The 25,744-nt window shown below is 38.1% G+C and overlaps 1 long non-coding RNA gene across 2 annotated transcripts in view; it reads left to right on the top strand.

Annotated features, from left to right (window-relative positions):
* Nucleotides 1–22,867, top strand: part of LOC108445571 — a 97,203-nt gene extending 74,336 nt beyond the window's left edge. For both annotated transcript variants that reach the window (XR_001860471.1, XR_001860470.1), the window contains 2 exons: nt 22,219–22,273; nt 22,472–22,867. This is a non-coding gene — a long non-coding RNA (uncharacterized LOC108445571). The remainder of the gene's footprint in view (nt 1–22,218; nt 22,274–22,471) is intronic.
* Nucleotides 22,868–25,744: the final 2,877 nt, after the last annotated feature.

The following is a 25,744-nucleotide window of genomic DNA, read 5'->3' as shown; positions in this document are numbered from 1 at the left end:
CTCCTGTTTTGAATTAAGTATTCTTACAATTGAACATGATGGCCATGTGATGGTCAGGCTTTTAATCTATTGATTACCCTTTGGTGGCACACTCTCTTTTTTTTTTTTCTTTTTTTTTTAACAGCAGAGACCTAGGTATAGGCACCTAGCTGCAAGCCATGGTATTGCCTGCCCTTTCCCCAATATTTGACATGTAACTGCAAGATAAGCTCTGTTTCTAGTTTAGGAATGCTGTTCCTTTCTCAGAAAAGAACCCTGAAAGCTTAGTACCTATCTTGTGTCTCAGTGCAGATCCCACTAGACAGCTGAATTTATAATGCTTGTTGAGTGCTGGGCCTGAAACCTTGATCAGTGCCATTGGCACTGATAGGAATTTAGTGGTTCCTTTCAAGTATGTAGAAGCAGTCCTTGGTTTCTTCTGTATAACAAGTTGTGAAGAAGAATAGCAATTACATCTATAACTGTAGAGATGTTTTTCTTTGAGGACATGAAGATTCAGTGAAAAAAAATACTGCTTATTAGGTTCTTTGGAAATCTAGACCTTTTGAGAGGTGAGAGAGAAAATCCTGCAAAATGTTAGATGGAAAGGCTTACTGTTTCTTAAAAAAGGCTTGGTATGTTAGTTCTCTTATCTCTCAAAACCCCCCACTCTCTGTCAAGCAGAATGCTTAGGAATAATTTTCATTTATATTTGCAGTTAAGAAGCTAAAGGACTGAGGAGGATGGGATGGCAGATGAATTGTCTGTCTCATTAACGGAAATTCTTGGGGTTGGCAGAGCTTGCAGGGTCCATCGGAGGAATGCAATGAAACATAAATTGTAACAAGCCTGAAATCTTGTGTGAACTACTATTGAACCAGAACAAGGGAGACTGCAGACAAGATGCATAGAATCTGAAATCTGCAGCATCTGAGTTTGTCACCCAAATTAACTGCCTGTGTGTCTTTGGACTCTCAGCAAGAAGAAATTATTGCAGCTGCTAGATCTAAATCACAGCTGCTTAAAACACTCTGACCTTGCAAGGGAAAGGAAGGTAATGTTTTTAACCCAAGTAGTAGAAATGCAAGTTAGAACTGACTTGTGTTTTGCAAAGGTGCACAGAACTTTCCTGGAAAGAGCTTGTGTACATTGTGGTGTCCCTGACCAGTGCCAGGCCACCTCCTGAAATTCTCTGCCAATTCTCTCTACAGCTTAACCACAACCTCCCTTGGGGTGAGGAGAATGGATGAGAAATAGAAGACCTTGTCTAGGAATGTAATTCAAGACAAGAGGAAGAAACAGGGGGAATCCACTATATTGGAAATATACTTTCTTCAATTACCTGCTTAAGTCTCAACAGATACAAGAAAAAATTAGACTGCTTAACCTGGTCAGAAAAAGTGGCTGAAGAACAGGCTAGTAGCTTCAAACCAATGAAATAACAAAGGGGTAGTTACCAAAGGAAGTGATTATATGCAAAGTGTGATGATCTTCAAAATCAGTGACAAATGTCTTTGAAGGACAAAAGAATAGAGAATGCTTTCTAATGAGAAATGCAAATATTAATTTATGTCTAAACTAAATATTACAGTCTAGCTATTTTACAGCTTTCTATAGTTAATCAGTGATGGATGAAGGGTCCAGCTCAGTTTGCCTGCTTTTCAGAGGCAAATAAGGTTTAGTTGGAGTCAATAAGGTTCACACAGCCACCCTGTTCTAGAAACAGAGAAGCAGACTCTAACATGAAAATGATGAAATCAAAATCATTAGGCTTAGCATTTAGTCTACAAATGAGTATTTGTCACAAAATGTAGATCAAATCCAGACAGAAATTAGTCATTTTAGAACATGAATAAAATGAAATCTTGTTCTAATGAAGCTGTGGGAGTTGAATACATGCTATGGCAGGAGATGGATTGAGAAGAGAGCCACTGCTCTGGAAGTGGCAGAGTACAGTACTTGAAGCAAAGGGGCATTGTCTTGAAAAGAGATGCTGAGGGCTGACTCAGAGGCATATTTTTGCCAAAAAAGCCAATTTCCAGTCCTTTTGTGCTTAGAATACTGCAACGTCTATTATTGATTTGCAAGGAGAGGACACTGACTAACAAGTTGTGTCTGACAAAATTTCTTTGAGAAATATTAAAGTACAATCAAAGTGGTTTTGCTCTAGTCCTGCTTCAGATTCTAGTTGTTACATACAGAAATTGGAGAAATGGGAGGAATAAAAGTCTTCCAGGAAAATGTGTGCTTGAATAGATTTTTGCATACTGAACTGTATTTTGAATTTAGAAATGATGGGCTTTTGCAGGTATTAGTTAACTTTAAGTTTCAAGGAAATATTATTGGGGGGGGGTTGAACTTCTTATTGTTCTTATTGTGATCTTATCAGTCACAATAATTAGAACATAAACTTATTTTTTGGGAAGGGATGAGGAAGGAACATTTATCAGACTATGGTCTTGATAGCAAAAATATAACAGCTAACAAAATTCCAGGGAAGCCAGATAATATATACCATTACACCAAGTCCACAATTATTAATTTTGTGAAAACTGGTGTAGTCTTACTCTGGTATATTAATCTAGTAGCTGATTTTAGTACTTTTGTGTACTGAAGTAATTACAATACTTCAGTAAAAGGTAAAGCAGAAGAAATAATTTATAACAATAGCAGTAGTTGCAAGTTGTCTACATAAACCTTAATAAAATCAATCCTGGTAGCTGAACATGTTCTGAATTAGCTTTATCTCAGTTTCCCAAACTGCAAAAGGAGAAAAGGAGGAAAAATGCTGATGGAATGAGTAGTGAAGTATCATGTGAAATGGAGCAAAAAGGTGAGACAAGATACTGAAAAATAGTGCATCTGGCATGTACTGCATCCCACAAACCAAATGTCCTGCAATATTAGGCATCTGGTGTTGTGTTTCAGGCTTTTCAATTTCTGTGGAAATCATGGGAACTCAATGTATGGCTTTGCATTTTCAAAGCCCTGTGAAACTTGAAAAATTGGGAGGGGAAACAAACCAATTTGAAACAAAATGATGGATCTGAGACATGATCTTTTTGCTGGTTATTACTGATTGGCAATTTTGAAAGATGGGAAAGATCTTGCCTTTGCACAGTCCAGGTCTTGTTTATTGCCTTCCTGGATACACAAAGTTCTAAGGCTGTTTAAAACCAAGAATGCCAATGGGGGGGCCTTTTTTGCAGAAGTGATCCAGGGTTGGACAGTTGCAGGAGCAAATTTTTTAGGGAATTGGAGTAAGTTACAGAGTGTGAAAATTTCTGCACAACATTGGTGGCACCTGTGCAAAATCATTCACTTCCACACTTTTCCTGGAAGGCCTTTTGGGAGGTGATTGGGAATATGGTAGTCTGTGCAGCCTTTCACTGATTTCCCTGAAGGATTAGCCAAGCTGCAAAGTGCCTCTGAGCCTCTCATCATTCTCTTATGACTTCTCACTCTGCAGGCTGAACTAGACAAGGATGCAGCCCCTTTGTTTTTCATTTGGGGAAATCTTGGTGCCAAGTCCATAATTAGCAAAGGTCTATGGAACTGTGACTACTGTTGTCCAGAATGCCTTGCAGCATCTGTCTTTGACTGAACACTTGTATCAAATTAGAATGTATTTTGTCCTTAATGAAAGCTTGTTGGGAGAAGAAATAATTGGTTCATTTTTTTAATAACTTGAAGGTCACCTGGAGAAATCTTTACACACCTCCAGTGTTACCTGAAGGAACATTTTGGATCAGAAGAAGTCAGAGATCTAATCTGATGTTATTTTTTTTGTTCCTTGGGTTCATTACTTGGAGTCTGATATTAACTGTAACATGCTCTAGTAAGAGAAATAAGCATCGCTTATTCCAATGGCAATGGTTGGATGGAAAATGTGACTGCAGGATCATTCTGTATGAAAGACAAACTGTGAGTGTTTGATCAGTGTGCAAAAAAAGGAGAAAAATAAATATGAGGTAATAAAAAAAATGGAAGGTGCTAGAATGAAGAGCTAAAACATGCAGAACGAGGCTAGCATAATATGTCAGGTAAAGACTTCTTCCTCATGATCTTTCTTCCTCCCTGCTGAGGCTTGTTCACTATCTAGTCCTGAATATTCATATGCTGGAATTGAGCATCAGCTTTGCAAACTAAGTAATGAATCCATCAGTAGGATTTTTCTTTACAGTAGGTTATTTACTGTGTGGTTGAAAGACAAAAATATAAGAAAATAGGGTAGGAAATAAAAGCATAGAAATATGAATAAAAGCTTGATCAGCATTACATTAGATATGCCTACCAAATTCAGAAATTTAGGGACTAGCTCCAGATGTTAACCTGAATAAGTTCTGAATTCACTGACTTGAACAACAGAGCTCTGATGTGAAAGAAGTGACTCTGTCAACATGATATATATCAGGCTGCAGAGCCTATACATTGAGGTGAAATTCAATGCTGTTCTTCAAAGAGTTGCAGCTCATAACTCACACCCATGGAATGGCCCATGGCATAATTTTGAACGCCCCAAGGAGCCATCTAAATTAGTGCAATCTGTCTCTGCCTACAGGCCAGCAGCACTGCAAGTTCTCTGCAGCTCTAACTGCAACAGTCCTGCTTTTGGAAAACCTGCCCTGTTTGCAGGCTTGTTAAGATGTGTCCCTTTTGGGAGGGTGTGTGAGGCACTCTTTAGAGACTTTATGCCAAACCAGTCATTTCACTTAGAGACTTTATGCCAAACCAGTCATTTTACTTAGCTGGAAGTGATGAGCAAAAAACCTCATCCCAGGAAAACAGTATTGATGGCTTCAGATACGCAGAGTAGAACTGTCCATGTTACTGAATGGTACCGATCTATAATTGCTGCAGAGAAGAACTGAATCTGAATAATCCTTCCCATGAGATATAAATACTTCAGCCTGTGAAGTGTAAAGATGATGATAGCAGAATGGTTCCTGTTGCAAGACTAGAAACTATGACAGTGCTTGTTTAAGCTGTTGAAGAATCTGTACGTGAATGATTTGGTGAGATCATCCATATTCGTGCGAACTAGAGCAGACTTAGCTCTCAGGTATCTGCAGCAGAGTTAAGAAATACATAAATCAGGGTGGAACTTTGTGTGTAGATTCGAAAATGCAGATGATATTTTTTGCAGTTTTGAGTAATTTGGGGTCCAATTTTGAAGAACTGTCACGAAATTAGAGCTATTAGAATGGCTGGAAGCTGTCGAATTATGAGAGTCTCTGAATATATGGAAAATAATGATTCAGAACCATACCAGGGCTGTAAAATTGTATTAAGAAGTCACATTGGATAATGAAGGATTAGAACTCCAAAAGCATACTGGTTTTGGTGAAGCCATGTCAATTTACACCCCCTGAAAAATTTGCTTTGAGAGTGTTGAATGGAAGATAATCATAATCTATTTGAATAGGTGATTTTTTTCTTGCTAAGAAAAAATATTTAAAAATTGTTTTCTGTGCTAACTATTCTAAGTATTTTACTTCTGGATAATCTTTCACTGTTCACCCGAATTCTTGCAAATAAAGACACTTCTGATTGGGAACTTCAGAACTATAATTTATATACCTCATTAGAAAAGTTGCATCGAAAATACAATGACAAAAGCAAACCCCAAGGTATGGCCCTGTATTAGAGACAACTGACTTCATAGTTGACATAATAATTCTGCAGAAAACAAAGGTATGTTTTATTTGCAGTAGGTCAAATGTTAATGAAATATGTATTATTTTTGCCAATTAAATATTTCAAAAGTTTTCTTGGAAGGTTCCACTGTGTGCACTCCTGTATTAGTGCCATTCACAACGATAATTGAGAGCAAGACAAAAACTAAGGACTCGTGAAGCAATGCACAGCTAACTAAGGTTAGAGAGAACTTGGCAAGGAAAGGAAGCCAGGCTTCCACACTGCTGGACTGCTGGGCTCAGTCTCAGTTTGCAGTATAAACCTGCCTGTTCATCCTTTTAGCACTCAGTGGAGCAGAGTCTCTAGAGACAGACATTCCCTCTCCCATTGAAGATAAGCTCTTCTCTCTACTTCTTTACCTCAGAAGTTAAAGCAGAGTTTTATGCTTACTTGGCAATTTAAAAATAGCACTGCTGAATATCAGATTTTAACTCTTAAATCTGCTTCAAACTAATTTTTTTTTAATCCTTAACATTAACACTGCTGTGGAGTGCTAGTCTGAAAAATCTGCAACTCATGGTAGAGAAAGTGATCACTGTGAGAGACTTTGGTTCTAATGACCTGTGGGCTGCATAATCCAGTGGGGTCTTGTTAAGCATCTCTTTCCCAGGCAGTCAAGACAGACAGTACCTTCTGGAAAGAGGCTTTCTGTGGTGTGAGACCAGCAGGATGGGCTTAGCAAATCAGGCTGTAGACAACATGCTGGCTACAATAGCCACTATTTTGAGAAATACTTACTGGAAGAAAAATGAAATTTAAAATTTTTGAAAAAATTCTTAATTCTAATTTTTTTAAAGAAATATTTTTTTGGACAGCAGACAGGTTATTCTATCCCCAGAATGTCAGTTCAAAAATGTTGTAATTTCTGGTAAGAGCTGTGAGGATCTAGGGGAGAAAAATCAATATTTAAAATAAGATATCCCTAAGGACTAAGCATTATGTTTTCTTGCATGTATATTTTTTCCTACCTGACAAAAACTTGTTTTCCCTGGTTTAAGAAGGTAGTTCTTCAACACACATAGCACTTGAGTAGTTCTATGGACTACAGGAAGTTGAGGAATGTATGGAAAAGCAGCTTTTGCAGACTTCTTTTTGCTGCTCAAACAATCAAATTGCTTTTCCTACGAGCAATTACTAAATATTGTGTGAGCATAACCTGAGGTAATGTAGCATTGTGTCCTCCCAGTGTTGGAAGAAAATACCCAGATCAAAAATTATCTCAAAGATTATCTCAGTTAGTCCTAAGACATAAGCCCTAAGTATGGTAATTAAGAAGAAGTAGTGAACATCTGGTATCTTGTGATAATGGATCATCAGAAATGAAAATTACGTGACAGTTTTATACAATGTATAGTTCCAAACCCACAGAACTTTTAAAAGACAACATTTGTGGGAATAAGTAATGGATGGAAGGAGATTGATTAGAACCACCTGCTGTTTACTGTGAGATGTTAGAGGTGATTATGATATAAGGAAAAGAAATAACACTTATTTCAATAAAATTAAGGATGAAAATTACAGCTGATGTCACCAGAAAGGAATATAAGGACTGTTAAAAATTATAACATCAAGCATCTAAAAGCTGCAAAGTATTTAGTACATAGCAAGGTAGGGCAGAATATTAAATAGCTGCAAATATGGAAAAATAAAATATGAGCAAACAGTACTACTCTTTTATCATCAGTAAGTAGCTTCAGGCATAAATAGTCCTCTTGAAATCATCTAGGTTTTTTGTTTTTTTTTTTTTTTTGTGCAAAAGGAATAAAGTTTCTTAAATAAGAGGAAAACCCACTAAAATTTAATAAGCACCAGCTGAGAATTGTGGTAATTATTGAGGTCCTGCAAGGTCATTATTGGTAATTGAAACCTGATCACTTTTAAAACCCAACATGCCCAAGAAATTGCAAAATATTATATGTAAGTACACTCTTTAAAACATTCCTTGAGGGAGCATGAAACAAAAAGAGGAATTCAATAATTTTAAAGCAGCAATATATTTTTAAAACTTGTTTAGTGTAAGTTTAATTGGAATTAACAGATGTAAAAGAAATTCTATGAGAAGGTGGAGAATTCTTTGGAGCTGAGCAAGGGATAGGAGATCTGAGGTTACATTTTCAAAGCTGTCTAAATGGCTTGTGGACACGGGCACCACAACTTCCACAATTAGGAAACAGCCATAGAGAAAACATGAAGCAACAGTGTTGTCTGTCACTGCCAGAAGTGATTTAAACCTTTTGGACTGTATATGCAGAGGTATTTTCCATAAAATAAATGTGGGAATTTCTTTGAAGAGTCCATTGACTTTCAGCAGAACTTAGACACTTGAGTATACATAAATAGAAACAGTACTGGGAGGTGAAGATGTTTAGCAGAAAAAAATGGAAGTGATTTTTGTAAGTACAATGTCTGCAAGTGAGGAAAAAAGATAATCCAAAAGTGGAAGCGCTGAGTCCATTTTATCTGTTAACTGGAAAAAAAATGAATAACAGTACAGTGAACAAAATATTCATGTGTGCAAACTGGGTGACAGAACAAATAGACAAATCCAGTAATATCTTGAGTAATTTAACTTTTCTAGTTCCTTTACACCAGTCAATTATTCTGCTGTATCCCCCAAGTATCCAAGCTGAAGTTTGGCTGGGTTTGAAAAATTGATTTCTCTGTACTTTACCAAGCTTTCAGACCTCTTTGATGACAGCTTCTTAGCTCAAAGTCAGTCAGATTCCTGTGACTGTCTAAAATGAGATGGCAGCTGGATTATTTTCAGACATAACCACTGCTGCCAAATGACTTTCTGTGACTCTCTCACTAGTTTGTCATACTTTTTATTTCTACTTATAGAAATGCCACCTTATAGACCACCTTAATTTCCTTTTTTGTGTGCTTGGGTATGTCCTATATACTTACAGGGTATTCAGCTGCTATATGAGAATGTAGTATCATCAGCAAAGTGAAAAATATCAGTCATGAATGCTAAATTTCTTCTTTAAATCATGAGGTATCTAGAGTACACATCAATACAATTTTTTTATTTTTCAAGAATTAGGATGATAAAATCTCTGAAGATGATTAAATACCAGTACTGTGTTACAGGTTTGGCTGAAAAAAAAAGAAAAAATGAAAACAAAACATGAAAAAAACTTTCAAAAATTGCTGTAGTGAAGGCAATTCTTTATACATGTTAATACACGTCAAATAAAGATTGAATTAAATTTCAAATTGTACTCTTTAGAACACTGCTGATTTGAGAACAATTCTCATTTGAGGGGGAGAAAATAAAACCTGAGTGGGTCATTGTTGCCAAAGCCAGTGAAAATTTTTATTCAGAGAAGTGCTGTTACCTGTACCATCCCTGTGTGCTTTTAGACAGACTTGTGCACTGTCATGTTCCCACCTGTCCTGAGGCACTGGGATCTGGGAATCTATAATATTTATATCCCTTTTTTCATTCTGACTGGTTACAAGCAAGAGAAATGCTGTTTCACACTTGCATGCTGGTACAGCTGACTCCACAAAAGCAACAGCAGAGGTCAGGCAGGCCCATGGGCTGACAGATTTCAAGAGGAATACCATTCCAAACAGATCTTCAGGAATTATAGGAGCTTTAAAGTGCTGCTGGTGGTCTGCACTTTGTGTTCTTGACACTTGGCAATTTCTGGCCTATTTTTTTTCCTAGAGTCAGGCATTTCCAGCTCACTGCATGAACGCTGGCAGCTTTTAATGAGCACTTCCATCAGAATGGCAGCTGCTACTCAGCACCTGGGGCTCCTGTATTGTCCACCTGGGTATATGATGACTTATTTATGCTCCTCTATGTAACTGTGTTTGCTTGAATGATTTCACCTTGCTGGATTTCCCTGAAAAGACCCTGTGTCATGACAAAGATTCTAGTCCCGGGCATTATGGTTTATGAGAAAAGTTAAATTTTGAAGCTAAGTTTCAATATCTGATCATGGGAATACAAGACAGATGATCCACATACTGAATAATGTTAAAAAGAGGAATTGGTGGTGAAAATGAAGTTATTTCATTTCTGTATGATGTTATGTAGCTTTTCAAAACCAACAACACAGTGAAAAACATTGCAGTGTCTTGCTGAGTTGTAATGGCAATTACAGATTTTTCAGCACTTTTGAAAAAAGGTTAATAGAATTTGCTTATTACTAGTATGGGAAGTCTCTGAAGGGAACCAGCATCAACAGAGAGCGTTTTCTCTTTAGATACACAGTGAAAGTAAGATGTGGCCCTAGCCCAAGAGAAAGAAAGAAAAGGAATCACTTTCTCATTTGACAGTGAAAAAAATGTGTGGCAAGACCAAGAAATAAACAAGTTACTTTGGATAAGATATTTTAGACAGTGTCTCCTTCCCTTCTAAGGTAGTGCCCCTTGTCAAACTCAGAACTCTCCATTTTGTTAAGACAAATGTCAGTCCTCAAATTCCTGCATATACTCCCTCTGGGATCACACGTGGATAGAATGTCTTCACTGATGGAAACCCTGCATTTGTGAATTGAGTCGTGTTTCTTTCTGAAATCTATTTCCTGTCATGCTGTTAAGTAGAAATGTAGTTTGATGTGACAACTCCCAATCCTTGTTGTATGCAGTCGTTAAAGATCCTATTATTTACTGAAACCTAAGCTATACATTCTATTGTATGAAATTCTCAGTTGGATTCCCTTTTATAATACATTTCTTGTAGGTATAGTAGAGATCATATGAACTGAAGTGAAAAAAAAAAAGGTGATTTTTGACCTGTCTTCTTCTAGTGAGACTGAAAGGTTATTCCCTAGGAAATGTTGAGGTAATTTGTTACCTTGTTTTATGAGTGTGCTCTTAAATAGCTGATATGTTTCCAATGAGAAGTGGCTGCAGTGGTGAAGTTAAATCAATTGCTTTGGTGAAATAATCCCCAGAGCTTGGTAATTGACTGCATTTTACTTTAGGTTTGCACAGTTTTTTGATGTTTTTCAGGACTAAAAGCAATAGAGAGTTAGAAGGTTGCTTTTATTTATTAATGAGGATTTTTTAGCACCGAATCTATCTGAATGCAAGGCAGAAGTTGAGATACAGAGAAATGCAGACAAATGAAGATTCCCTCTCCATTCTCTCTACCCCTCCCTTTCTTCTTCTCCTTTTCCTTTGGCAATAACAGTTCATTCTCTTGATTCAGGAAATTGCAAAAATAAAGGAAAGTGAGTGCAGGATGAAGTAATTCACTAGATAAAGGCAAATCAAATCAATCTCTATTATAGCTTCCTTTGTGATAGTGATACTTGGGTTCGGTACAGCCCGACCCTAAGGATGCCATGTGATGGAAATAAAGAACTAATATTAGCACAGTAAAAGCAGTACTAGGGGAGGATTAATAAAATCTCTGTATCTACCTCCAGACCTCACCTCTGAACCAGGATTAGTTTGAACTCCTAGTTACTTGAGGACAACAATATCAGATATCTTGAGACAATATTGGAGAGGTATCAGTTGTTTTCATTTATCTTTTGACTTTACCAACTTTTTTTCCTTCAGAGGAGCTCAGATGAGTTTCTCTAGCCATTTCTTATATACACATGGTTTGGCATTCTTCAGAGTATTAGAACATGTCAAAGTACATATGTTGCTGACGTTTCCTTTGTTTTGCTTACAAACATGAGACAGCAGTGTTAAAACTACTATGTCTTTAATAATTAACTTGGGCTGCCTAATCAGTAAGTCTGTTCCAGATGACTGTTGTTAGTACTTTGTATTGCAGTATTTTAGAGCCTAGAAATTACTGGTAAGTTTATAAATTTGTCCAAATTCTGCAGTCGACCCAAAGGGCAGCTGAGGTAAGCATCAACACCAGAGAAATAATGCGTAGGGGCACACACAAGGCCCTTGCTTTAATTTGCTGCCCTGCATTTCAGCTCAATGTATTCTAATGGAGCAGAGTGTCAGATTTTCAAGGAAATAAAACTTGATTTTCCAAGTATTTCCTGGCTTCTTGACATGCTGGTAAATTTTTTTTTAAATTCTTACTAAAAAATTCATATTTAGCATGTATGTTAATTAGTATTGCATCTATATTCACCATAGCTTTATTCTTCTCCAGGGTTTGCTTAGCTTCGAGAGGCAATTGTGAAATAAAAAATGACAAGATATTATGACAAACCTATCTACACGAATTCCTGTGCTGCTGGTATAAGAATGATTAGAAAAGCTCAGATGAGCAGCTCTGCATCATTTCTTGGCTTATGTACAAGAAGGACTTTACACATTTATATGAAACCCAGAATTGTTATTGAACAGCTGTAAGATAATCACTAGACTCAAACTTCAGCAATAAGGCCCTCTAAGCTCAGAAACATCCTTATGTTTTGTTTTTTAAAAACAAAACATTTATTAGGTACACTTTTCTCACTGGACATCTGAAAGAGGGAATCTAATATTCCAAATAAATTAAGAGTGGAAGAAATTAAGAGTAGTAATGTATCTTTCCTCTTCTTTTGGAAGGGGGAAAAAATATAAATACTAAAGCGTTTCTTAATCTCACAAAGCCCTACTTTTCAATATAAGAGAAATTTCCAGATCAAATGGAAACTTCAATATCAGAATGGGATGGATTAGAATGATAGTACCAGACTTAACATCAAGCTTTATTTTAACTTTTGAAATTATGACCCACTACAGAGCGAACAAACTTAAGATCAACAGCTTTAAGTAGATCTGGCTATAGCTTCATCTGAAGATATATTCTGAGGTGGTGACATTCTGTAAATGCCTTTAAGACATGTAAATGACTGTGCCAGCTACAAGATGGTTCATAAATGGTCCCAGATAGGAGGTCTGTAGCACCAGTGAGCAGAAGTACCATATGTTGAGGTGAGCAGCCAAGTGGAAATTTGGAAGACATGAGTTAGAAATAGGTGGGTCATGTTATATGAAGAGAAGGATTTAAAGCTAAGCAGGGAGGGGGGGAAGGGGGATGAATAGGGTGACAGAGAGAGAAGATATTGCTTATGGGCAAGTGGAGCAGATGGCCACTTGTTTCATGTAGGGAATTGATACAGGCACTGAATTCTGAGTGGGGTTAATGTAGGTCTCATTTTTTGGTTTAGTAGTGAAATCACCATGATTCAAACATCATTCTCTTTAGGTTCTAGTCCAAAAATATGGGAAAATCCCCGTGCAAGAACAATATTGTTGCTACAGATGTGATGTCTTTGATACTGGCCGGTACACAAGATGAACTATGAATCTCCAGGTTCTAAAATTATGAGTAATTGCAGCCTGAGCCAATTCTTCCCCTTACACCAAAACCCAGTAGCTTGAAATTGCTGTATCTGAAACTGTAGTGGAATCATGATCTATTTATTCATTGAAGAAGTAGAACAATCTTATAAGCTGGTTGGGCATGTGCTTATGAGGAAGGGAAGCTGGGTTTCATGCTGGCTTCACTCTTTAGCTTGTCTACAATAAGGTGTGCTCTCAGGATGATAGAATAAAGTATCAGTTTCTTGCCTGTTGGGAATACACTGATCCAAGTATTAGAGAGGAATTTAGTATATTTTAAATTTTTACCTGCAGAACAAGCAGCCCATCCAACCAGTTACAAACCCTGCTAGTGTAAAACGTTGAGTTGAATGCCTGAGTAGAAACAGTGCTGAACAGGGAAAATAAAAGAAAATTTCTTGTTACAGTTTGAAGTCTGAAATGTTGAAATTTTGGGAAGGAAAATCTTATATGAAGAAAAGTATGTTGAAGTGATAATACTTACCTTTAAAGGATTTCTACTGTATAAAATTACATGTTTATTTTTGAAATGCAGATGACAGATAATATGGGTAACTTTTATTAAATACTTTTTCTGTCTGCAGACTCTTGCTGTGATAAAGTAAACGTATCTGATTTCTGTTAGGATGACTTGAAAGGAAAAAAAAGTGTGGGTCCCTTCTTAGCTTCCATTTAGTATGTACAACTCAATGAAAAGCCCAAAATTATAGTGTGGCTTTGAGGAATGCATATGTTTCCTTATTTGAAGCTTTGCTCTTTTTGCGTTAGAATTTCAATATTTGGCTTTATTTCTATATTTAGGGGGTTTACCATATTTAACCTTTTTGCTAAAATCCTATAATCTCTTTTCTTCGATTATTCTTGGGTAGTTTCAGTAATTGCAGTAGGAGAACTTTTGCTTGGAAAGGTCTTCTGGGAATTATCAACTCCAGGCCCTCACTTGAGGTGGTGCTGTTACTAGAGCTTGGTCCAGCCAGTCCTTGCCTTGTTTTGCTGTCTTGAGTACCTCTGAGGTGTTCTTGCAATGACCTGTCCCTGAGCAGCATTACCTTCCTTGAGAAAAAGTTTTTTTCTGATGTCTATGTGACTCCCCTTCAACTTGGTTTTTTGATTATCAATTTCATATTAATCTTGAGCTTTTGGAGGAAAAGAAAGCCTTTTGCAGCTTACATTTCTGTTCTGTTGTCCTGTTGTCAAAAGGTGACAAAATCCTTCTGTGGTTTGTTGGGGTTTTTTTCATTGAATCTTGCAGTATAATCAGGGAAGAAAAAATGAGTTACTTTTATGAATTCTGTTCTTTTATACTGACCACAAATTTTTTTTAAGGAGCAAACAATTGGAAAAAAAAAAAAGAACAGATTTTCAGGCTCCTTAATAAATGAAAACAAACTTTTGTTTCCTTACACGAAAGGGACATTCCTAGTGAAAACTTTTATTTTGGGGTTTCAAGTAATAAGTGTAATAACTGGTTGTCAAAAATAACTTACAAATTTGGCTGAATATCTATTTATAGTTCTGTATTAAGAGTTGAAAACAGTAATGCTGAAATCCCAGTGTAGTGGATAATCTGGTACCAATGAGCTCTTTGAAATCCTTTTACATCTTCAAAGTGCAGTGCATTACCTAATGCTAACTGCGCCTCGTGGATACAGGATTCTTAGGGGAGCTAATTACTGCTGGCCTAAGGACACCTCCCCAGCATGTGCTCTTTCCCAAGGCTTGCTTATGTACTTCAGCAAAAGACTGTACCTGCAATGAATGCAAGTCTGTTAGGGCGTAACAATGACTTCAGAAACCCACTCCTTACCTGTCTTCACAACACGGGAATGTCAGTGACATTCATGGCTTTTGAAGGTACCCTGGGTTAAAAATAATTTCATTTGTTACAATTCTGGCTATCTGAAGCTGTGATTTAAGAGTATTTAAACACAGTATTAAAGTCAAATGGACTTCAAAAAGTGAAGGAAAGTTGTTTGCAGTTAAGTTATAGAGTCTTTGTCCTGAAGTTTCTGTCTCTGGTTTACATTTTTGTTTAAACTGAGACCCTTCTATGATCTAAGACCTGCTATAATCTGAGATCTCCTATGACCTTCCCACACAGAGAACAAAAAGCCATTAATCTGTGACTTAGGTCAACTCCATGTCCTTCAGGACATTGTAAACAGTTCATCTCACTTCATTATGAATACTCCAGTCCGAGAGATGATGATGCTATTCGTGCAAGCACCCTGGAAATGTGGGGTTCTTTAAAAACCAAAGAGAATTTTGAGAACAGGTACATTGCAAGGTGGCTGCCTGTATCTTATTTGCTGTTGTTACTGGAGAGTTCCTATTTATAACAAACAAATTCTATTTGACAGTTGAAACAGAATGAGAAATAGAGGTCTGGATAATACATTGATCTAGGCTGTCAAGCTGAGGGTTGATTTGAAGGTCAGTCATATGTTCTTTTTCCACATACCCATAAAATGAAGACTATAATGATATATATGTAATCTAATTTGGGAAGAACAAAAAGGGTTTTCAGATTTCTGACTATATTCTTGTATTAATATATTAAAGTAGATGTTTCCTTTTAATTGGTACAGTTTTATATATTAGTGTCCTTGTACCATTAGTCATCAGAGTCAGCCCCTTTCTGCCTAAGTGTAAACACTGACAGAATCAGAGCAAGCTGTCCTGCATGAACTTGTTCCTGATTTGGAGAGATTTCAAGGGGAGTGAGATGTCACGTTGATGCTTTTCCTCTCTCCTCAGAGAGCAGAATAGGCCAAGATTCTTAAGAGGTGCAGCTGCAGTGGGAGTACTGGGGTTAGCTATTGGTAACACCCACAGGTCAGGGAATTTGACAAGGCAGGTACATACAGATATACACAGAAAAAACTTCATTATTTCAACAATTAGCAGATGAGCAGATTAGATTTGATTCGTGTAGTCCCAGTGTGGGTTTAAAACAGCAAATATGAATACATGGGAATATATTTCTGGAAAAGTGGTGTAGAGGGGCAGGCAGGGAAGAGACCTGAGAAGCTCTTCAAAGAGAAAGCTGGTTCCAATGCTAGTCTTACAAGAAAAGTTAGGAAAAAGGTGTGCTAGCATCGGAAATATAGCTTATAAGAGCTTAGTTACCACACATGGACATAGATCGTCTACTGCACTGCTGCTTACTCAAAAAATTACAGCTTGTGGTGGTTGTAGCTGGGGCTGGTCTCTCTTGCTGGTGGGAAGTATTTGTGATTTGACCCTGATGATGGATCGAGGCATTCTGAGTTTGGATAGCATCACTCTTGTTCCTCTCAGCTCTATATCCATGCTCACCTCATCATGTGACTGCTATGCCAGTGAGAGATGAGTGATTTCTTCTAACCTGCCTGCTACATATGCATGTTCTCCTGAAGTTCACTTTGAGCAACTTATTAACTCCCCTATGGCTAATGTGGAAGGAGATCAAAGTGTACAGAAAGGAGTGCGTATAGGAACCCATCCTTAATGAAGATGTTTCTTATGCTGAAGACATTTTTACTCTTAATTTCAGAGAAAATGAAAATTGCAAGTGTTTCTAAAATTCTGATCTGATCTGGTCTCAGCAGGTCATCTGCTGCTGCACAGTGACAAAACACTCTGCTTCTATAAGAGCACTAAACTTATTAGCTGTGCACAGACCCCACAAGTTCATTTTATACAAGCAAACCTGAGATGCTGATAAAAGTTGATTCTTTCATGAAGTGAGGAATACTCAGTCAAATTAGCATATTCCCTTGAGTGTGCATTTTTAAAAGTTACTAAGCTCAGTACTGTAAAAGGCAAAACTATCTGCTCTCATCCAAACTCTGTGGCCTCAGGAGTTAACATTTCTTCTACAAAAGGTTGGAAGCTAAGGACTGATGGTAAAAGACTTTTATCAAAAGTGGTGCTGGAAATGTTGAACATGATATGTGCTGGAGACAAAATTAACACAGGGACTTTGTACAGCTGTGTGGGCTTAGTCTAGTCTGGGATCCTGAATCCTCCATGATCAAGACAATCCAATTCAGAGGATAAAACCAGCAGCAGGTACTTGTATGAGACAGTGTCTTCAAGGAAAATGTTCTTTTTTAAGGCACAGTAGTTAGAGATTGTAGCTGTGCTTCACATGGTTTTAAAGAGTCTTGCATCTTTCTAAGAACTGAGTATCTTGAACATCTGCTAGATATTCAAAAGTGATTCAGATGAGGTCTCTAAGGAGGAAAAGTAGCAAGAGTTTGTAAATATGATCAGATCCTACAATAGTAACTGAACATCAGTGCTAGCATTGAAGAGAAAACCAGAAGGTGTTAAAATGAGCCAGAAAGCTTTTAGGCATATTCGTCTCTCTGCCAAATGAACTTTTGAGCTTTAATACACAAGCTTTTAAGATGCTCATGCAGTTAGCTCTGTATGTTTTATAATGCTTGTCTTGTCAGTAAAAGATAATATTTCATTGAAATACAACAACTTTAGGGAAAATATCTGCTATTTCCTCATTACTTAAGAATTCTGATTTCTTCTGGTTTTCAATCCCATTGTAAGAATTACAAGTGAAGGAGGACTCCTGTACTGCTGTTTCAGGAATTGTTTGTCTGAAATGGCACATTTGTTTTCCATCTGAGTGTTTGCTTAAATTGCATTTCATCCCTCATTTATATTTCTCATCTGCATGATAACATTGTGCACGCTGGTGCAGTTTCTCTTGCTATCATCCGCATGACTCTTTGTGACTTCATTTGACACTGTAGTAAGGTGAACCACAATCTTTTTAATGGCAATGAGCACCAAGGTGGTTGAGTGCTCCTTTGAATGAAGACAAATGAATGTAGGAAAATGTAATGACTATACCCACTGTGAAGCAAAAGGCCTGTCTTAATGGACTAAAATCAACTTATGTGGATAAAATGACTTCACTAACACACAGTTGAGATTCACTTGACTGATTCAGCCAACAGCTTGCTTAAAGTGTCTTATTACTGCCATAATCACTACGGTCTAAATCATAACAGGTTCCCTGAGTCTGATAGCTCTGGTAGCACTCACATCCGTAAAACCTAATTTTACTCCTGGGTAGCTACTTAGTCTAATTTATTTCACTACCTAATGCTTATTGCAGAGAATATATTTGGACATAACATTTGTTCTCAAAGTTTTTGAGATAAAACCCCCCTCAGCTACCAGAATATCCTATGAGAACAGATGTCACAAAGAGACTGGCCAGTTCAGAGAATTTTCAATGAAACTGGCTCTGAAATCACACTGGGCTTTTCTCTATTCTAATATTTATGCATTGTTTAAACTGTCAGCTGCTAGAAGGCACAATAGTTGCAATGAGCATTTATACAAACTCTGTATTATATATTAAGGAAGAACACATGAGGATGATTTTATTATGGTTGATGGAGCTGTAGAACTCAACATGGTGGTACAGCATGTATGCAGAACAGATTGGTTTTCCAGAACTTGCTAACAGAGTTAAATTGGTAGGAACACTGGTAGGAAATGAACTTTAATATTTGAGAGATGGTTGAAATAAAAATACTTTAAATCCAATGCAGGATTTTAAAAAAACTGTTGGGATTTCTCCTTCTCCAACCTTTATTTTGTAATCCTGTTTCTAACATGCAAAAACATCACTGTCTTTATATTTCCAATTTTTTAAAAAAAATTATATCATTACTTCATTGTGTCTTGTAGCAAGTAACATCCCAGGCAGTAGGTCTATGCATGCATATGGACAATTTTTTCTAATATTTTTGTTTAAAAGTTTTGATAGGGTGAAGTGTGAATGCAGCAAGGTTGTCTATTCTGTGGCAAGGACTTCCTATCTTAGGAAAGATGGAGCACTCATTTTCCAATAATTCTGTGGAGAGAGAGAACTTTGTCATGTCTTTAATTTTTGGGAGTGAATTGTACACATGGGTCAAGCATGGATTCAACCAAAGAGCAGACTTTAAGAAAATCCTGATGTCTTGGCAAACCATTTTGGTTGATTGGCTAGTTTTGATGCAGCATCAGCATGCAGAAGATAATGACATGGGAAGGCAATGCCCTGAGGCAACATGGGCTTTATATGACTCGCTCTTGATGAGCCAAGCCAAGCCAGTCTCTTACTCCAGTGGTGCAGCTTACTCTGTGGAGAGTCAAAGCAATGGCTGCTACATCCAGACTGTGCTGAGCTTTTGATACTGTCCACTATGACCTCCTCATGTGCAAACCTTGGAAACCAGGAAAATGCCATGACATTGCATTCAGAGTCTTAGCCGTAAAGTAATTGCCACACTACTTCGAACTTTGCTAAGTATTCTGCTGTTTCTGACTCCAAGCAAGCAGCAGCTTTGCTCACAGAATAAATATCAGAGGCCATAACTGTGAATGCCGCTTTGTTGTTTACACTTTGGAGTGATTTTTTTCCCTGCTACCACTGTCTTTGAAAATGTATTCTCCTTAGTCTACTTTCAAATTCCTAAATAAAACAGGCAAAGGGTGGGGCTGCCAGCTGATTCTCCCGTGGTGCACAGTCCTCTTTGCTGCACTGAACATGTTTGCAGCTTACCTTTTTCTTTGCAGACTTTCTTCTCCAAAATCTTATGTCAATAATGAGAGAGCAACACAGTAAATAAGTAGGTACTTGACTAGAAAGTGCAGCTACTGACCTGCCTGCTAGGGATGGTTTTACATTTCCCAGTATGCATCCATTTTGAAAGTTATTGAAGGGGATTTGGACTTCCAGGCCACTGCAGTATAATCACTGAACAGCTATTTGCTGGAGGCCATCACTATTGTTATGGTGCTACTCCACATCTCTTGAAGGCACTGAAGGATTGATATTGATTTTTCAGTAGCATTTATAAGGGGCCTGTGCACTTGAGAGTAACTGGACCATATCATTAGACTAGTTAAGGGATTTTCCATGAACTATATTTCTCAAGGTAACACTAGTAGGAGGACTCATAACCTCTGAATCAGAAGATGGATGTACAAGAGACATTAGTATTTTAAAGAAAAGAACTTCAAGAAAACAGCTGCTAAAAGACTGTTTGAAGTTATGGATCACAAGCTAACTCTTGATTTATGAAGGCAGCATGGTAACAGTTTTGTAATTAATTGATCCGATTGTTCTCAAGAGTGTTTGAGTCGTAATATTCACAGAAGTCAGTGAATAGGAAAACCTATTTCTTGGCATCAAAACAAAGTGGACCCCCAATAAATAAAAATACAGGAAAATAAAAGAATGTAACAGCTGCTTGGCCACGCTCATTGCATCATTGGCAGCTGATGATGTAGCATGTGAGTCCCAGGCCAATGGACTGACTCACCCAGCCTTCTCCTCTGACGTGGTCTTCTGCTCTATCAGTATTTTAGGTATTCCCAGCTCTGCTCTGAAGCTCCCTGGCTCTGACAGCACCAGCACTCAGGAGCAGTGGCTACAGGTGCAATGTGACCCCAGTCCATGAGCAAAGCTGCAGCTGGGGCTGCCAGTGTGACCCTATCCCCCATGTAGTCTGTGATACACTGGTTTGCATTAGGCTTTAGATTAACACATCTGAATGAGTTGCAGAAATCCTGGAATTTCATAATAGGATTTTAGAGTCAGGTCAGATTGAGCTAACTGAGATTTAGGTGAGGTTACAGTAAATTTCACCTCTAGTTAGTAGAGCACAGATAGCACCTCAGCCAGAGAGTCTGTCACTATTTTTTTTGAAAAAACAGATTTCATAACCAAGTTGCAAATAAAATTTTAACGGCTTAACTTGGAACCAATGGTATCTATATCTGCCAAGTAATGACTAAAATTTATTTACTGCAAAGAGCTAGAATTAAATAAAAAATCAATTTGGCCTTTTTTTTTTCTAAATTTCTCATTTTAAAAAATCAGGCACACAGCTTGTCTTTTGCCTTTGATTAGTTTTAATCTTGGGTTCTCATGCAACCTAATTTACTGTTACCATAAAGAGAATTCCAACAGGAATGCTATTTTTTTGTAAAAGAAAGTACATATTCCTAGGGTTTTACACTCAGAATCAAGCAAAAACATGAGGAAATTAGTCTTCAGCTTTCTGAATTTTCTTTCTTACTACAGTCTGGTAGTTATCTTGGCTACCGTCTTAGCTAGTAAATTTACCCAAATATCGGTTCTGCATTATTGTATTTGCTACTGACAAAATGCCTATGAATAACTTGTCCAAATTTGTGAAATTTTTTAAGTAGTGAGAAATACGACCTAAAACATTTTTATGTTTATTAGACTGTCCTTCCAAAGGACACAGTTTTCCCAGAAGTTTGGCTTTAAGAAGTCCAAAAGCTTTTGAAAATATTTGCTTAAATCACAAAACTTTGCATGTGTTTCCCTTGAAAATAAAAGATAATGTAATGCAGGAGAATCTTATTTAAACTTCGCATACAAATATGCATGAATGCCAATTGGATTCAATTTTCCTGACTTAATTTGAATTAACTGATGGGTCTTTTGACACAAGCTGTACTAATTGTTGCTTATTTGGGTGCACTATATCAGTGAGCATGGCAATCAAAAGCTCAGCCAGATGTTCATATTTTCTTTGATTGCCCACAGCCTTAGGTTTGAAGAAAAGTCAATCAGCAAAATTATTCTTCTTAGCATCTGTCAAGGTACTGATCGCATTACCATAATGGCAGTCAGAAAAGCAGAATGGCTCTGATTCCCTTTCACTTAACCTGGTATCAGCCTTCAGCTCTGTGCAGTCTTGGTTTGATGCCACCACAAAACATGGAAATTTTGTGAAATTAGACCAAACATATTTATAAGTGGCTGATTCTGCCACAGTGAAGAGTGAATGTATTTTTATCTTTGTATAAACCTATATTTATGTAACTTCTATAAAAGTATATTTTGTCTGTTTTATACTGGCATATATTTACAATGTGATAGTGACTGAAGGGATATTTTTTTCCAAATGTTGTATAAAAGCTTTTTAAGAAGTTGAAAAACTAAATGTTTTCCACCTATGTACAGAAAATCTAAGCCTACTGAGACAGTTTCTTTTGATTTGCTTTAAAACTTTTGGACACCTGTAAGATACATCAAGATACATCATTCATATTTACAGCACAAGCAATTTTTTCAATTCTTTAGTATTTTCATGAAAGCATAAGAGAAAAATAATTTTTGTGGGTTCCTTTTTTTATAAGTGTTCTAAAAGCATCTGCCAGAAAGAGAATTTGCATTTATTTTCAGATGGGATACATATCAAGACTGTCTTAACCTTTCTCTCCTTTCATCCCTAGGTATTTAAAATGTGTCTTTGCATTTCCTGCATAGCTGGAACCCTGCTCATTAAAGGTAAGACCTTTTTTTGCAATCCCAATAGGAGCAATGCCTAACAAGGGAGAATGCATGGTTTGCACCTATGTTAATTTAATAATTTACCATGGCCTGCAGTTCTACCCTGCTCAGGAGTGTTTTAACTTGCAATTCCCACCTGCCTGCCTGGAAGCTGAATATTTTGAGCAAGAATTATCATTCCATTTGTTTCTATAGGATACCCTCAGCCTAAGACAATTCACAGCTAAAGAAAACCAGGGGAAGAGAGCCTTGGTTCCTCAGAGGTGATGGACTGTGGACTAGAGGATTCTTTATTTTCATCTGTTTATCTTTAACATTCTGCTGAAATGCCCTTCATATTTCACCAAGTGCCAAAGCAGACCTGTGGACAGTAACAAGACTCTGTGCTGCTTCTCCCTGTTGAGTAGTGAAAATTTTGTTCCTCTTTTACAGTGTTCAATGTGTGTCACATCAAAAAGATTAATTTAACCTGACAGATGAAGATAATAGGGGAAAGATTCTGGAAATATTATTATGGGTGATGAGCTCCAGCAGCAAATAATTCAGGAAGAAGTTTACTGAAGGAAGCTCCCAGGCTCAACCACAAAACCCTGAATGTGGCTTAGTTCTCAGTCAAAGCTTTCAGAGAAAGAGATTGCATGAAAGAGGAGCTACAGCATCTGCCTCAAAGCAGCTTAATATGACTCATGTCTCAATGGAAGTGTTTTCAGCATAAAAACTCTTTACCAATAACACACATCTCTAGCTCATTTACAGAGTTGTTTAAATATTGCCTTTGCATACCTGCTGTTCGAATGCCCACAGGTACTCAGGTTTTGCAGCCCATTCTACCACAGAAACAAACTGTGGGGTAAAGAAAACAAACCCCTTTTCATTCCTTCACTAAAAAGGCCTCTCACCTCAGGTTGCAGACATCAAGGTCTGGAGAGAACGACCCCTAGACTGGTGCTAACGCATGGGAAGCATTTTGCATGGCATGACAGGGAGAAAGCTCGGAGTGCCATTGACCTGCAAGCACCATGGGCAGGGAGTCGGAGCACATGCACAGGTTTGGAGGAGGAGAGGGCAAGGTTTGTATTTGGTAGGGTTTGGGTTTTTGTTGGTGGTTTTTTTTTTACTCTAATTATGCCTCTGCAGAGGTAACAACTGAATGTGAATCCGCCTCTTCCACATGCACACGTATCAAACTCTGTGGGCACTGCGAGTGGTACATTCTTAATATGATGCTTTGAGGAGAAATGAGAATTGAGGGGAGAAAAATGCCTGACAAAAAGATAGTGTTGGGTTTTGGCTAGGGGTAAGTGAAGGTGCATCTCTTTTGGGCTCAAAGTCACCTCATGGGCTTTGGAGCCACCTGGCAGAGCACACCCCTCAGGCTGGGCCCACAGGCTTGAGGGCAAAACGGGGAGCGCCCAAACCAGGCCTCTGCAGGGAGTTTTGCTCAGAATAAACATCTAAAAGTGTCTTTAAAGCCACCTCTTAAAGGAAGGCTTTTGTGTATTTCTTGGAGTACTAAACTGTAAGTATCACCTTGAGTGCAGTTTTGGGTGCCACAATAGAAGAAAGATGTAAGCCTACTGAAGAACAGCCAAATGAGAGCTACAAAGACAGTGAAGGACCTTGAGAGGAAGCCATATCAGTAGCAGCTGAGGTCACTTGGCTTGGTAAGTGTGGAGCAGACACAGGTGAGACCTCATTGCAGTCCACAACTTCCTCACAGGCAGACAGGGAGGGACAGGCAGTGATGTCTCTCTCTGGTGACCAGTGATGGGACTCAGGGAACAGGTGTGAAGCTGAGAAGAGGCTTAGGTTGGCTGTTAGGCAAAGGTTCTTCCCCCAGAGGGTGTTTGGGCACTGGGACAGGCTCCCCAGGGCAGTGGTCACAGCGCCAAGCCTGGCAGAGTTCAAGAAGTGCTGGGACAATGCCCTCAGGCACAGGGTGTGACTCTTGAGGATGGGCCTGTGCAGGGCCAGGAGCTGGACTTCAATGATCCTTGTGAGTCCTTGTCAACTAATTTCATGATCCCTCAGCTGTACTTGGTCATCTTCGTTTGTAACTCTTTCTTGTCACACATACATTGTTTGCAGGCCCTGGGCTTCACCCATTTCTGGTTTTTGCTGTGTTGTTACAGCCCTGACCTGTGTGTGTAGGAGTCACCCTTACTGGAGGCACACACTGAGCTCTGCCTTCCTTCACTGTGTTTAAACAAAAAAGGGCAGGATGCTATCTGCCTATCAAAAATGTTCCAGTGTTGCAAGAGAGCCCTAAAGTACTTGGTGGTTTTGCTTCCTCTGAGTTATGTGTTTGATTAGAGTTAAATGTATCATTTCATACACCATCACAGCTGAGTTCCACTTGGGTAACATGCATCCAAATTTGCTGTGTATCTATATGATGTATTTATTGTTGTGCATATTAAGAGGGTATTAACTAACTGTGCTTGAATGTGTTTCAGCCCTTAGCTGGCTTTCAAATTTGTGATTTTGCTTTCATCTTAGTTTTATAGTATGTAATTCTAACCTTCTCATTAAATTTAATGAGTAATCACATTGGCTCATTGCTGTTTCCACATGGTACACTTGTGCATACAGTCATCAGAAAGATTATGCAAAACATGAGAAATGAATGCACACATGCAAAACTGCATAATGCATTGAAATATTCAAGAATCATTTAATCAGGAACATTTTCAGGTATTCTCACTTCATGTGGACTGTCTGTTTTAAAATTTTTTATTGCTTTCTCCAGGAATATTTTCATGGAAAAATGTGATGCTATTTCAAATGTGGCTCCTCAAGATATTGTGGCTTTGTTTTGAGGTCAATGTGTTCAGAAAATGAAAGAGGTCAACTTTAAAGTGCAGAGAGTGGTTTCAAAGAGTCAGCAGTGTGAGCTGATCTCCCCATTGTTTTCATCTGACTTTCCTTGCAGAGACAGCCCTCAGTGCTGCCTAGTCTGTATGCTTCTCTGTGGGAGGAAAAGGACACAGAAACTGAGCAGTCCTTGTCATTGCCTGTTCCTAACCTACATGGTCCAGACAGGCAGCATGTTAGTGTGGGTGTATATTGATTTCTGAGCCTGCTCACTCTCCCCCGTCATCCATTCTCTCTCCTAACCTTGAAAGTTAAGCATCTCATCCCCTTTATTCAGATCTCCTGTGCTTTCCAGTGCCCCAGTAAAATGTGGCTGCTCCACAAGAATAGAGGTCCTGCAGAGGAGGCAGTGTCAGGACTGTCTGAGAGAGCAGTGAGTGTGGAAAGGGAGGGGAGGGAGAGTGAGGCACAGGGCTGTGGCCACAGGCAGTGTTGTGGGTGTTTCCCACAGAGACCTGCAATCTCTGCTGCTCTTTAGGTGTGTTTTTTATAAACTAGTTTTGCTGCTGCCTTCTAACTAGAGGCCCAGTGCACCCCCCTCTTTGCACTGACTAATGGAATTAGTCAATTAGTCATTGGGAAACAAACCTGAGC

This window comes from Corvus brachyrhynchos, unplaced genomic scaffold, assembly GCF_000691975.1.
Source record: "Corvus brachyrhynchos isolate BGI_N302 unplaced genomic scaffold, ASM69197v1 scaffold101, whole genome shotgun sequence".
Classification (NCBI taxonomy): Eukaryota; Metazoa; Chordata; class Aves; order Passeriformes; family Corvidae; genus Corvus; species Corvus brachyrhynchos.
The sequence above is the reverse complement of the archived record's forward strand: the minus strand, read 5'-3'. Positions and strand labels throughout refer to the sequence as shown.